Here is a 12188-nt window from a genome sequence, read left to right as displayed (position 1 = left end):
GAGTAGATTTTTATGAAGTTGGTAGTTTCCAACTGGGAAAATAATCAGCTTTAAACTGAACCGTATTTGAACTAACTAGCGCCCTGGGTGCTTAAGTCGGCCACTTTCATGAAGCGCTTAAAATAAAATTATGATATGATTACAGATGGGAATTACACACATTTACATTCAAACTACAGTAGTGGCGTAACTAGGGTGGCAAGGGGGGGGGGAATGTACCCCGGGTGCTACCACTAGGGGGGTGCCAAATCGGCCTCATTGCAATTTATTTTAATATCATAATGACGATGCCATTCCCACACCCCGCGTCTTAAGATATTCTCGGGTGGGGGGTAGGGGCGCCAATTTTGTTTCTTGCCCCGGGTGCTACCAACCCTAGTTACGCCACTGAAATACAGTGTATCTGCCTTCAATGAAAATCATTAGACATCAGATAGAATTTACTACAGGTGCTTGGGCAGATAGCTTGTAGACCCTAGATGTATCCCTCATTCCCTCCCCCTTCTGAACATGTAACAAAACCAGTAGGTAATATTTTTCATTTTTATGAACTTTGTACTGAATTGAATCCACTGTGTATGAAAACTGCATAAGAAATCCTATTTATAAATTGAGCCATAGTATCAAGTGAAGCACTATAGCACAACATGGATATGTAAAGTGGGACACAATTAATGAATTGCTGGCACGTTTCTGCATGGTTTGAATATATCATTCACTGTGTGTATGTAGACAGTGGACTAAAGGCACTGAAGCAGGGGATGTTAACTTTAACCATGGTACCTGCTTTGAGATACTTCATAAATTTATCATTTTGAATGGTTACTACAAGATTGCCCTATCTGCAATAGCTGCCAGGTGTCATATTTTGCAATGTATACAATATAGAATGCAGAAATTGTCAAATGTCTATACGGCAGCTTTTGTAGAAAGGGTCTTTTTTGCACTTAACCCATAATTTCTTGAAAACTTCCTTAACTACTTACGGTACGCTAACCTTCTGTTTGGGTATAAAAGGAGGTTTCTAGTTCCTGGACCCATTCTAATTACCTAATTACCCAATTATTTTTTCTTTCTTTCTTGAAGCGGCTAAATGACCCTAAAAAGCACAGAAAACCTGAAAAATCTGAAAATATTTTGAAAACTATTTTCCTTTTTTTATTTCTATCAAAATCAACCCACTTAGGCCAAAAAATGGCTGTTTTAATTTCATACAGCTCAAAAAACATGCAAAACACAAAATATGGGTTGGTCGGGCCAGTTAAGGCAAGTTTTTCGTTGCCTAAAGACAAAAGATTTTTTCATGATGATGGATATGAATATAAATGCTGGAAGATATCAATCAAAGTTCCTGTTGTCCTTATTTCACTGGCCCCTTTTTTCCATCGTTGCCCATAGTCAAACCTTTTTGTGGGTAAGCCTACTGCCTTTAGCTACCATAATAGATATATACAGGCTTCTATTAAGGGATCTAAAATGAGCGTTTATTATGCGTTTCGACAGTATTTTTTGTGGGACATGAGAGCATCTCAGACCTATCGATTGCATTCTGAATACTGAAGCATGTCTTTCTGATATCAAATAATTTTCATTTTTGAAAATCACAATATAATACAAATTTTATGACAAATTATAAAAATTTGATATTTTTCAAATTTTGATATATAACAGTCCTCGAAGTAAATTATATAAATCTAATGATATATTCTTAAAGTGTATGTAGCAGGGAGGAAAAGCCGACGGTCAATTGAAAATTTTGACCTTTCATATTGAAGATATGGATTTTTTCCCAAAAAGACCTAATTTTTGTTGGTGTTTTGGGAAAAAAATCCATATCTTCAATACGAAAGGTCAAGATTTTCAATTGATCGTCGGCTTTTCATCCCACCTACATACGCTTTAAGTATAAATCGTCAGATTTATAAAGTTTACTTCGAGTACTGTTAAATATCAAAAATATCAATTTTTAATGATTTGCCATAAAATGTGTATTAAATTGCGAATTTCAAAAAATCAAAATTATTTGATATCAGAAGGACATTCTTTGTATTCAGAATGCAATTCGATATGTCTGATGTGCTCTAATGTCCCAAAATAAATACTGTCCAAACGTTCATACCCCAGCCCTTAAAAGTATACGGAATAAAACAATAGCTTACAGGACAAAAGTTCACATTGCGATAAACTCGAAGACCTCGATGCTCCAAGCATGTTATTCTAGGAAAGGCCATAGCTTTGTCTGTGCAGTTATGGAATAACACCAAACGATAGTATCAGACTGATTGGTATTAATCAGACTGGCTTTGCCGTGGAGATGGTAAATGACTTGCATGGCTCTTATTATTTAATATCCAAATTGTATTGGTTCAATTACATTTCATGTCAACATTATATTGGCGTATGTTACTGTAGGGTAAATGCGACGACTGCTGGAGAATGGAGCTAGTTTCTTAGCAAGGGATCTTCTTGTATGCTGAAAGTGATGGCTGTATAATCTAGTAATACCATGTACAGTTACAGCATTACATTTCATTTTTTGGGTAAAACTGAATTTGCTCTCTTCTTCTCGTATGTACAATATAAACCAAACTGCAGAACTTTGTACTGGTTTGCAGAATTGTACAGATAAAAATCTCTACCAGGGATCACTACATGGATGCTTTTCCAATGACCCTGAGGTATGTGCAACTAACCATGGTAGGATGTCCAGCACTTATATATACCTCCACTCCCTCTGCGTGGCAGGTAGTACTGGGCTACGTCGTATCAGTAGCAACAACATGTTCTGCACCAAAATGGCAGAATACAAGTTCTTGACCTGATTTAAATTTGCTCTTTAGTCATTATGGATGAGCTGGATTCGTTATGGCAGGGGTGATCACCACAGGCTGCTTGCAAATGTGTGGAAGATTAGGAGCAAACTGGGGATCTTATCATCACCATCATTATCATCATTTTGACCTTAGTCTCCATCCAGGTAGGGAGAGCTGGTGGAATCACATCTTGGCAGTGAGTTCTCCGGGCATTTCTGTCTTTCATGAGGGTTGCTATTTCAAAGGTGTTTTCAACTCCTGTGTCTTCAAGTGCAGAAAGGTATTATGTTGTGTGCCGTGGGATCCCAGAGAACGTACATGTATTTGCAGCTTCCTCTTGATGACTATGGCCCTAGCTGCAAGTAGTCTTCACTGTGTTAGCCAGCCACACGTTCACCCGTCATTTTGGGCAGGCAGTTTGAAACAGGCAAGATTAACGCCTCTGACAGGGGCTAAATTCTAAAACTAATGCTTGAATAAGTTTTGGGAACTCAAAACAAGACCAGACAAATAAATAAAGGTTATAGCCACAGCGATTTGAACTGACTGAACCCCCAGAAGGTGCAGAGGTCTGGTTTATGTTTCAAGCTCAAATTTTGGACAGGGAGTTTTGGTGAAAAAGATGGGCACTTGTCAAATCCTAGCTGAGACCCTTCTGCTGTCCCTTATTTTCATGGATATCTTGGGATGATCTCTGTAAATTTGTTGATAGGACTTTTCTGCTTCCAGCATAAATACAAAGGGCAGTCCTTAGAAGACTCTTACAGCATACATCTAAGCTTCTTTCCTATTGCTAGGCTTAGGAGCATTTGAAGGATCGTGGAATGTTGGTCTTAACCGCTGATCATACATATCCTGTCAATATAGTGAGTGGCCTGCCTTGATAAAAGTCATGTAACCAAACCTAATTGCATATTATGCATGTACTGTAAATGTCATGAAAATATGTGTCACACATGACATAATTGTGTCACCTGTACCTATTTTAGCACTCCGGGAGCATAAGTAAGGTCACTTAGGGCCTTCAGTGATGACACTTAATACAAAATGTTAAAATAATGTCATATTTGATTATTAATATTTTGTACTATGACAGTGACATCAGTGATTTGCCAAATATCAAAAACCTCAATGCACAAAGCAACTGCAAGCAAAAGTATCCCATCCAATTGTGTTATCATACGAACACACACATGTGCACAGAAAACATGGCCAGGTTTAATTCTCTTCACGCGGGTGTCGACTGCAGACGACATGTTTCAAAAAAATTTTAAAAATTCAAAAATTTCATAAATGTAAATATTCATGACCATATTTGGAATCAGCATGAAAAATGCATTAAAATGAGTACAAACAAGCCTGGTATTGGTTCAGTAGTTCTTAAGATAGCTCTTGATATTTTGAGAAAATATTTCAAACTTAAACTTTTTCCATTGAAGCCCATGGCTAGCACGCAGAGCATAATAATATACAAATAATGAATGTTTATGAGTGCAATGGTAAGAATATTTTCATGAGTTGAAAAATGGAATGTTCCATTCAACGAAGCGAAGCTGAGTTGAATGGAACATTCCATTTTTCAACTCATGAAAATATTCTTTCCATTGCACGAATGAAAAAACATTCATTATTTGTTTTATATAACATCTAAGTAGATCTTTGTTATTTGATTGGTTGATTGTAATGGCTTTGCAGGAGTTATTGTACGAATCGTAGACAAATATGGCTTTTTTTAGCAATACATTCTTGTATCACCCCCAAAATAAGCCATTAAAAGTATTATTTCAAGGGCCCGGTCTATTATTATTAATACCAGGCATTTGCTACGCAGTAAAATAGAATTTAAGCTTACCTAGCCACCGGGCCTAACCAATGCGTATTGTAAGCTTACCTTTTCACTTTCTTGTTTTCTACTTTTTCTTTCCCCAAAGAAAAAATCGGAATATGGCTATTCGGGGCTTTACTTGTAGATTATTTCTTCAAAAAATATTCATCCAGAATTGCCGCAAATTAAGTTTGTTGTTTTAAATATCCCGTAACACGGTAGGGCCTATGTTATACTGTTCGCCGATCGGACTGAAAAAACATACAATCTAGCCATGCAATAGAACGTCACGGAATATAACATAAATGCACGGTGCATATAACTTGAAAATGCATGGCGCATATAACCAAATTCCACGGTAGTGACGTAGGCCGTAAAATAGTTTATTTATTGAATGACATGTGACCAACAATCAACCAATCAAATGACAAGGATCTACTTAGGTGTTATATAACATCAAATATTTGATGCAACAATATTCATTATTCAACCTATTTATATCCTATTTCATATCATTTTTAACTTCTAACAAATGTTTGTTGACATAAAATCTGAAATATATTTCCACCAGATATTCAACATCAAATAATGATTTTTCATCAATAAACATTTGTTAGAAGATATAAAAATGAATTGAAACAGATTGAATAATAAAAAATACTTGTTGCATCAAATATTCATCATTGAATATAAATGTATGGAGTATAAATTGGCCCTAAGACTAAAATCTAAGACTACATTTTGTCCAGAAAATGTGTAGTAGCATGATTTAATGATAATGTAAGTGGATTCATTTGTAGTTGACTTGTTTGTTTAGTGCCCTCTATTTGATAAATGCAGCTATTATAAATTGTGGCAGATAGAGGAGGATATTCTTGCTCGTAATTTACCTGATTTGTGAATTCAGCAAATATGCAGACCTAAATAAGTAACTTAGGGCGCTGGAAAATTCCTTCATAGGAAATTAAGCATTTAGATGGAAATTATGCTTTTCTCAAACAAAGAAATTGTGAGGAATTGTACGCTTTTTTTTTGTGGGAGATGAACTTTTTTATCCCCCTTATACCCGTCCGACCCACAGGCTTTAGCCATAAAGTGGGATCATGCGATGGTCTATTCCTTCTCTATGTGTGTTAATATACAATTGAGCAGATATGGCAGAATTGCTATCTGAAATAGAGCCACATGAAGTATCAGTTTGTACAGGTACATACAGGCCTGTACGCAGGATTTTTTTTGGGAGGGGGCTGATTTTGAAAAAGTGGACCTTTTTTCCAAGGGGGGGCAATTTTGTAAAAAGTGGACTTTTCCTCAAAAATTTGGACCTTTTTTGGCCAAAAAAAGCGTAAAAACACCAATTTGTTTTGCTCAATACGCTCGCATATTGTCATATTTTTTTGTATACTTTTGAACATTTGGGGTGTGTGCGACCACATCCCCCCGTGCACGGGGCCTGGGTACATATAGGTACATTGTGCAGAGAAGGTCCATTTTCCATCTCTCAGACACTGTCCCACCTCCTTGTGTATACATGAAAGTCTAATTTCACTACTTAGATAAGCTGCTAATTTATCAATTTTCTGTAGTTACTTCTCCTAGCATGCCTTGTGGATGAGCGATATGGATAGACCCTATTACTCGTCCTAATTTAAATAAAATACTGCTCTCCCTGAGGCTTCCACGGGACAATTTGCATGATAATGCAATACAACACGTGATAGGTATGAATGGTTGTGGAATCAAACTAGAGACCTGTCCCTTTGATACTTGGGAACCAACATGTCTGCCATTTCAATTGTTAAACCATTCCAGTTGAGTTTATTCTACAAGTTCTTATTTAAAAATTGAATTCTACATTTAAGAAAAAAAGGCGCATCAAAAAGGATGATCTCTTCCTGAATGTTCTTTAGCTGTTTACAGACAAAAAAAAAGGTGTCACATTTGATCACTTTGTAACATTGATCATAACTGATTGCGTGACAAAATAGCTGTTACATGTCCGCAACAATCATAGTATGCCGTATTAGGAAATCAGCTTCAATAATCACTTGCCACTCTTGGCCTCCCCTGCATGCATGCCCAAGCCATCCATACAGATAAAGTGTGAGTTGTAACAAATACATACAGTTTGCCTTAAGACATGTTTCTCGTGCATAAGTCATGCTTCCTTAAAAGATGTGCACTTTGATCCACAAGGCTCATCTTCTGTCACTTGGCAAGGTTTATATGTCACTTGAGAGATAAGATAACTTTGCTATCTTGTCACTACTCTTTTCTGTTCTCTTCTAGTTGGAATGCCCCTTTGTATGGATAATAATTATAATAATGAAGACAAATAAAGTGCTGGTATCCGTCAACTGACTACCACTCAACGCTCTTGGAAGCTGCTTTTTATGTTGCACTTATGTGCATGTAAGTTGAGTTTACATAGCGAATTAACTAACAACTGCAGTGTATTTCTTGATTTTAATAATAAGCATGGGTAAAAAGCAGTAAAGACAAAAATACAGAACAATTTGGAGTAATGAATTAAAGAGTTGACAGGAGTTATAGGAGTTAATGTTTTTTGCTGTTTCGGTGTGCACGTTCTCACCATTGATGGTTTGTTGAACTGTCATGTAACATGGATGTAAGCGTGATCCTAAAAAATGCCTTTCACGGTGACCCAAACTATTTACAAGACCTCTTCTGCATTGAGGCTGGCCTTCCCTTTTAAAGGGAATTTTTATTTCATTTTTCGTCTGCATACTTCTAAATTCTAAATGTGAGGCATTATCAGCTGGTAAAGCAGAGGCTGATTGAGTTAGCAAAATGTAAAAAATGCATAAAAATCATTCCTAAACATGTATCCATGATATCTTTCAAACGTGTCGGAAGGTGTCATATTTTGAAATTTAAGCTTATTCATGTTCATTCATTCATTCAAGCATCTTTGTAGACTTTGAATTTCTTTGAAAATGATTGTTTGAACTTATTTATAAAGGCATGAGAATTTTCAGGCTTTTGCCTGAATTCAGGCAGTTTTGTTGTCCAAATTTATGCATTTTTATTCTGTTTCAGCCTGTTTTGGCCTTTTAAGGCAGAATTCACATGTTTTTTCAGGCAGTTTTCATAAAAGTCATTCTCATGCCTGATTAATACCTTCTGTATTATCATTAAGATATGGAATCAATATCGTGTTTATGAATGGATAATAAAACTGTGTGTGTACTTTTAAATGATTAAGGTTGACCGTAATTGACCATAAGTGATTGACGCATTACTTCTGTAAATTAAATGTGTGTGTGGATTCCAAGAAATGATTCATGGTCATAAACCCATAAATGTCATGCAACTTGGTGTCATCACATTGAACTGGTTTTCAGTCCAAATGTGTGACCATTTGTGACCATCCACATATATGTGCATGTTGGCAGAGCTTGTACTGAGCTCTGGTCAAAGGATTCTCAACTCTTTTACTGATGTTTTACAACCTTTCAAACAAGCAACAGGGACAAGTAATCAGGAGTGTGAGAGACCAGATATTTATCTGTTTCCTGATTTTTATCAACTTCCAGATATTTTTCTACACTTGTTGTGTACAAAAGTATGTATGGTTTAAATAATTTCAGATTTTGTTTAAAGCTAAAAACAGATATTTTTTCAAAGATACACTCTCAGGCCTGCATATACCGTAATATATTATTGTAAAAAAACTTATTTTGAGGATGATTTCAATGTTCAATACCTCAAAAAGCTGACATTACAGCCCATTTGTGGTGGTGGACAATCAGATTTTAATATTTGTATCTCTTTCACGTTTCCAGATTGACATTTCTAACACCATTTACATTTCTTTTGTCCCAAGTTTGAAGTTTGAATTACAGCCATATTAACTTTGAAATCTTATTGGGGCTTTGATGTACTGCATGCATCATACTAGGTTGCCCCTCACCAATCTGAAAGCCTGTTTTAATCACATGGTCAGAATTAAATAGTCAAAATGATTAGATTAATAGGCTACACTGTACATACACTGTACAGTCTCATTGCAAGATCATGAGCTAAATAGTCCTTGTCATTTGAGGCACGTAAAAACATACTCATTATGATCAATGCGAATTATAGAAACGGTTCAAACAATAAAATAACTACACCTTTATCTTGACATTTCCTCATTTGCTCGCCCTATTCCTTTTTAAAGGAATTTTTATTGCAGATAATTACAACAGAGTACTCAGAATAACTAAGAAACAATCAGGATCCGCCACTTTCTATCAACAACATGTATTCAGCTATTCAATTTGAAATCCACATTATATTTTTGCACGACTTTACATAATCATGCATGGTCCTGGAACATAAGATGCTGGTATCAAATAAGGATAGTCCTCTTTCTCTCAAACAACCACATGGAATGACTGTTGTGTACACATACAGGACCAACCACGTTATGTGATTTCAAACCATAGATTTCGCACTATATATATGCTAAGCAGTGTGTGGGGATGAGAAGGAATCGTTCTACATTTATATTCTGCACTGCTTTACATTCTTGTGACATGTATGTTATTTATGTGTGGTTACAAAACTACCATAATCTTTGCACTTCAAAATTTATATATTTATATAAAAAGAAATATATATCTCATTGTAATCATCTTTCATTGGCACACTCCTTTTTAAAGGGATTTTTTTCTATTTCTTTTCACTCACATTTCTGATTGGTTACCCCTCCAGGGTGATAGCAATGTTTTTCTGATAGGAACTTGCTGCAGAGATGTCTTTGTGATGGCATACATAAAAAAGGATGGTTGGTATTAGCTGCTTGTTGTTTTATTTTGCTTTATTTTCTTTTGGTTTTGTTTGGCTTGGATTGGATTGGTTTGTTTATTTGTATTAACTTTTTTTTAAAATTTGATGCCTGCTTTCATTTGTGTTTGTTGTTTGGCTTGGTTTAACCTTAACCGTACTCAATACAGGGGCGGATCCAGGAATTTTTGATAGAGGGGGCGCCTTTTGGTCGACGACGAAAAAATGGTGTTAAGGCCCCTCGAAAACTCAACGGTTTTGGCCCATTGTTTGCTGTTCATGGCGAATTTGTTCAATTTTTTTATTTCTTTCATTTTTTTACTTCTAAGTTAGGCGGCGCCCTTTGCTAGTAAAAAAGCCCCCCCTAAATCCGCCACTGCAATACTACAAAATACTACACTACAAGGCAACTGCAAGTCCAAGCATCCCACAAGATCCGAGTGCGTAATCATCCAAAATCATATATACAGGAAATTGTTGGCCGGGCAACATTCACATTCATGGTCTGCTATCCCTGGTCTTGTCCTTAGCACACAACGCGAAGAGCAAATTATTCAAAACAGGGGCGGAAAAAACAATGTTTCTCGTCATCTTCTTCCTTCCTTCCTTCCTTCCTTCCTTCCTTCCTTCCTTCCTTTCTTTCTTTCTTTCTTTCTTTCTTTCTTTCTTTCTTTTTCTTTCTTTCTTTCTTTCTTTCTTTCTTTCTTTCTTTCTTTCTTTCTTTCTTTCTTTCTTTCTTTCTTTCTTTCTTTCTTTCTTTCTTTCTTTCTTTCTTTCTTTCTTTTCATTTCCCTCAGCCAAAAAGCACAGGGACTGTTAGGGTTAATATGGCATATGGTTTGTTTCAGGAGTTTCTGCATTGTTGAGTCTGTAAGTCTTTGTCCTAATAACCAGCGTTTTATGCTACTCGCATCGTGACTTACTTCTTTCATATTCAATTATTTGCAGTTATTTGCCTTCATGCCCAATTTTCTCAGTTTTATTTACACTAAATGCATTTTATACATTATCACTACAGTTGCTTGCTTTTTGGAAGTAGCATTGCGTGATCCTGGCTTGACCCCGTTATTTTTTTGTTGTTGCTCAGTGCCGTTCTTCTGTGGTAGCAGCTGTAAAGTGCGATGACTTCTTACCCAGGTGTAAACTATTACTAAGTCCCAAGTTCAACAAGTCTTAAGTAAACAAGATGAATAGACTGTAATAGATAATGTTGATTATAATCAATAGATTCATTCATATTAAATACAACAGAGAGTGTTGAGCACTTGATGCAGGGTTGCCAAACCCGCGATTTCGTAGCCCAATTGGGCGACTTTTGAAGATTTTTCCTGCGACTTTCGACAATTTCCTGTCCCATAGAAACCAATGGTTAAGAAAAAATTTGGGCGACTTTTCAACATTGGCTCCCGCGACTAACAATAGTTTCCTGCCCCATAGAAACTAATGGTAAAGAGAAAAATTGGGTGACTTTTCGATTATTTGACCCGCGATTCGGGCTGAAATTTTTTGGCAACCCTGACTTGATGCAGTTGTAGCGGCAAAACAAGGTTTACCCTGTTACGGAATAGTACACCTGTTGCTGTTTTTGTGTTTTTAATTTGAGGACACAAGATGAGGTAAATTAATACGGTATGTCATATTAATTGTTTTACTTATGTTCAAACAAGTGATATGCAAAGCAAGCTTTAATACTTAGGCTTAAAAGTGGATATTAGTAAGCATAAACTAGGCAACTGGTTTGGTGTACGAAGAATAGTACTTCGTACAGGTGCACCTGTATCATATTGCGACATGGAAATTGTTTTCCAAAGTGGACTTCTGGGTCATCATTCCCACGTCAAATTAAGTTTCACTTTTGGCATGCTTCTACTGAGCAAATGTAAGAGCAATTCAGCTATTATACTACACTAGATTTTGTGGTTCTCGGGTTGGGTGGTTCTTGTGACTATCTCTAATTACTCAACACCCGTTACCCATATAGGCCTACTTGCCCTGACCTTTTAAACTACTAATAGGCCTCTGCACGTGTGCCGTTTTGGAATCCGATGAGATGCACGACGTGCATCTCATCGGATTCCAAAACGGCACTTGCACGTGCCTGCACGATTAACCACACTGTAATGCTTTCCGATGCTCGCACTGCGCCCGTCGGTATACTACGCGCACTACGTGATATCGCGCACACGATACGCACCGCGAGCACGCGATAGCGACCCACCCTCACGCGATAGCGCGCGGACAGATGGACGGACGGATGGACAGACACGCCATGATTAGTATTATGATGTTCTGTACCTCATAATATCCCTATCGATGTCGGCACAAAGCGCCACTTCTCATCTTGGTGGAAGTGCCTTGGTTTGTTATGCACCTCTGCTCGCACTTACGCACTCGCAGTTTGGACGTCGCGATCCAAGGGAACTGATGAAGTTCTAGGGCAACCTTTCTAGCTGGTTTGGCTCCATTTGGGGGCACGGTGGCGCATCAGTATAGGCTATGACTCATAATCGGAAGGTTGCAGGTTCAAACCCCAGCAGTGGTGCTGTGGTGTTGTACACTTAGACAATGCATTTAACATCTATTGTCATTCACCTGGCATAAAATAGCACTGAGAAGATAAAACAGACTTGTTATGTGGGAGGAATGGTGACCCCCTCCCCAAGTTAATTCAGTGGAGTTAGGCCTAAACGCTAAGGAAAAAGAGATACTCTGGCATGACTTTCATTTGGCTGCTATCGGTTGCAGGAATCAAGACCTTG

General features: G+C 37.1%; 1 protein-coding gene across 1 annotated transcript in view; it reads left to right on the top strand.

Annotated features, from left to right (window-relative positions):
• The window catches only part of LOC140151000 (E3 ubiquitin-protein ligase HECW2-like), a 132168-nt gene that overhangs the window by 52328 nt on the left and 67652 nt on the right, over positions 1 to 12188 (top strand).

Source organism: Amphiura filiformis, chromosome 4, assembly GCF_039555335.1.
Source record: "Amphiura filiformis chromosome 4, Afil_fr2py, whole genome shotgun sequence".
NCBI classification, from domain to species: Eukaryota; Metazoa; Echinodermata; class Ophiuroidea; order Amphilepidida; family Amphiuridae; genus Amphiura; species Amphiura filiformis.
The sequence above is the reverse complement of the archived record's forward strand: the minus strand, read 5'-3'. Positions and strand labels throughout refer to the sequence as shown.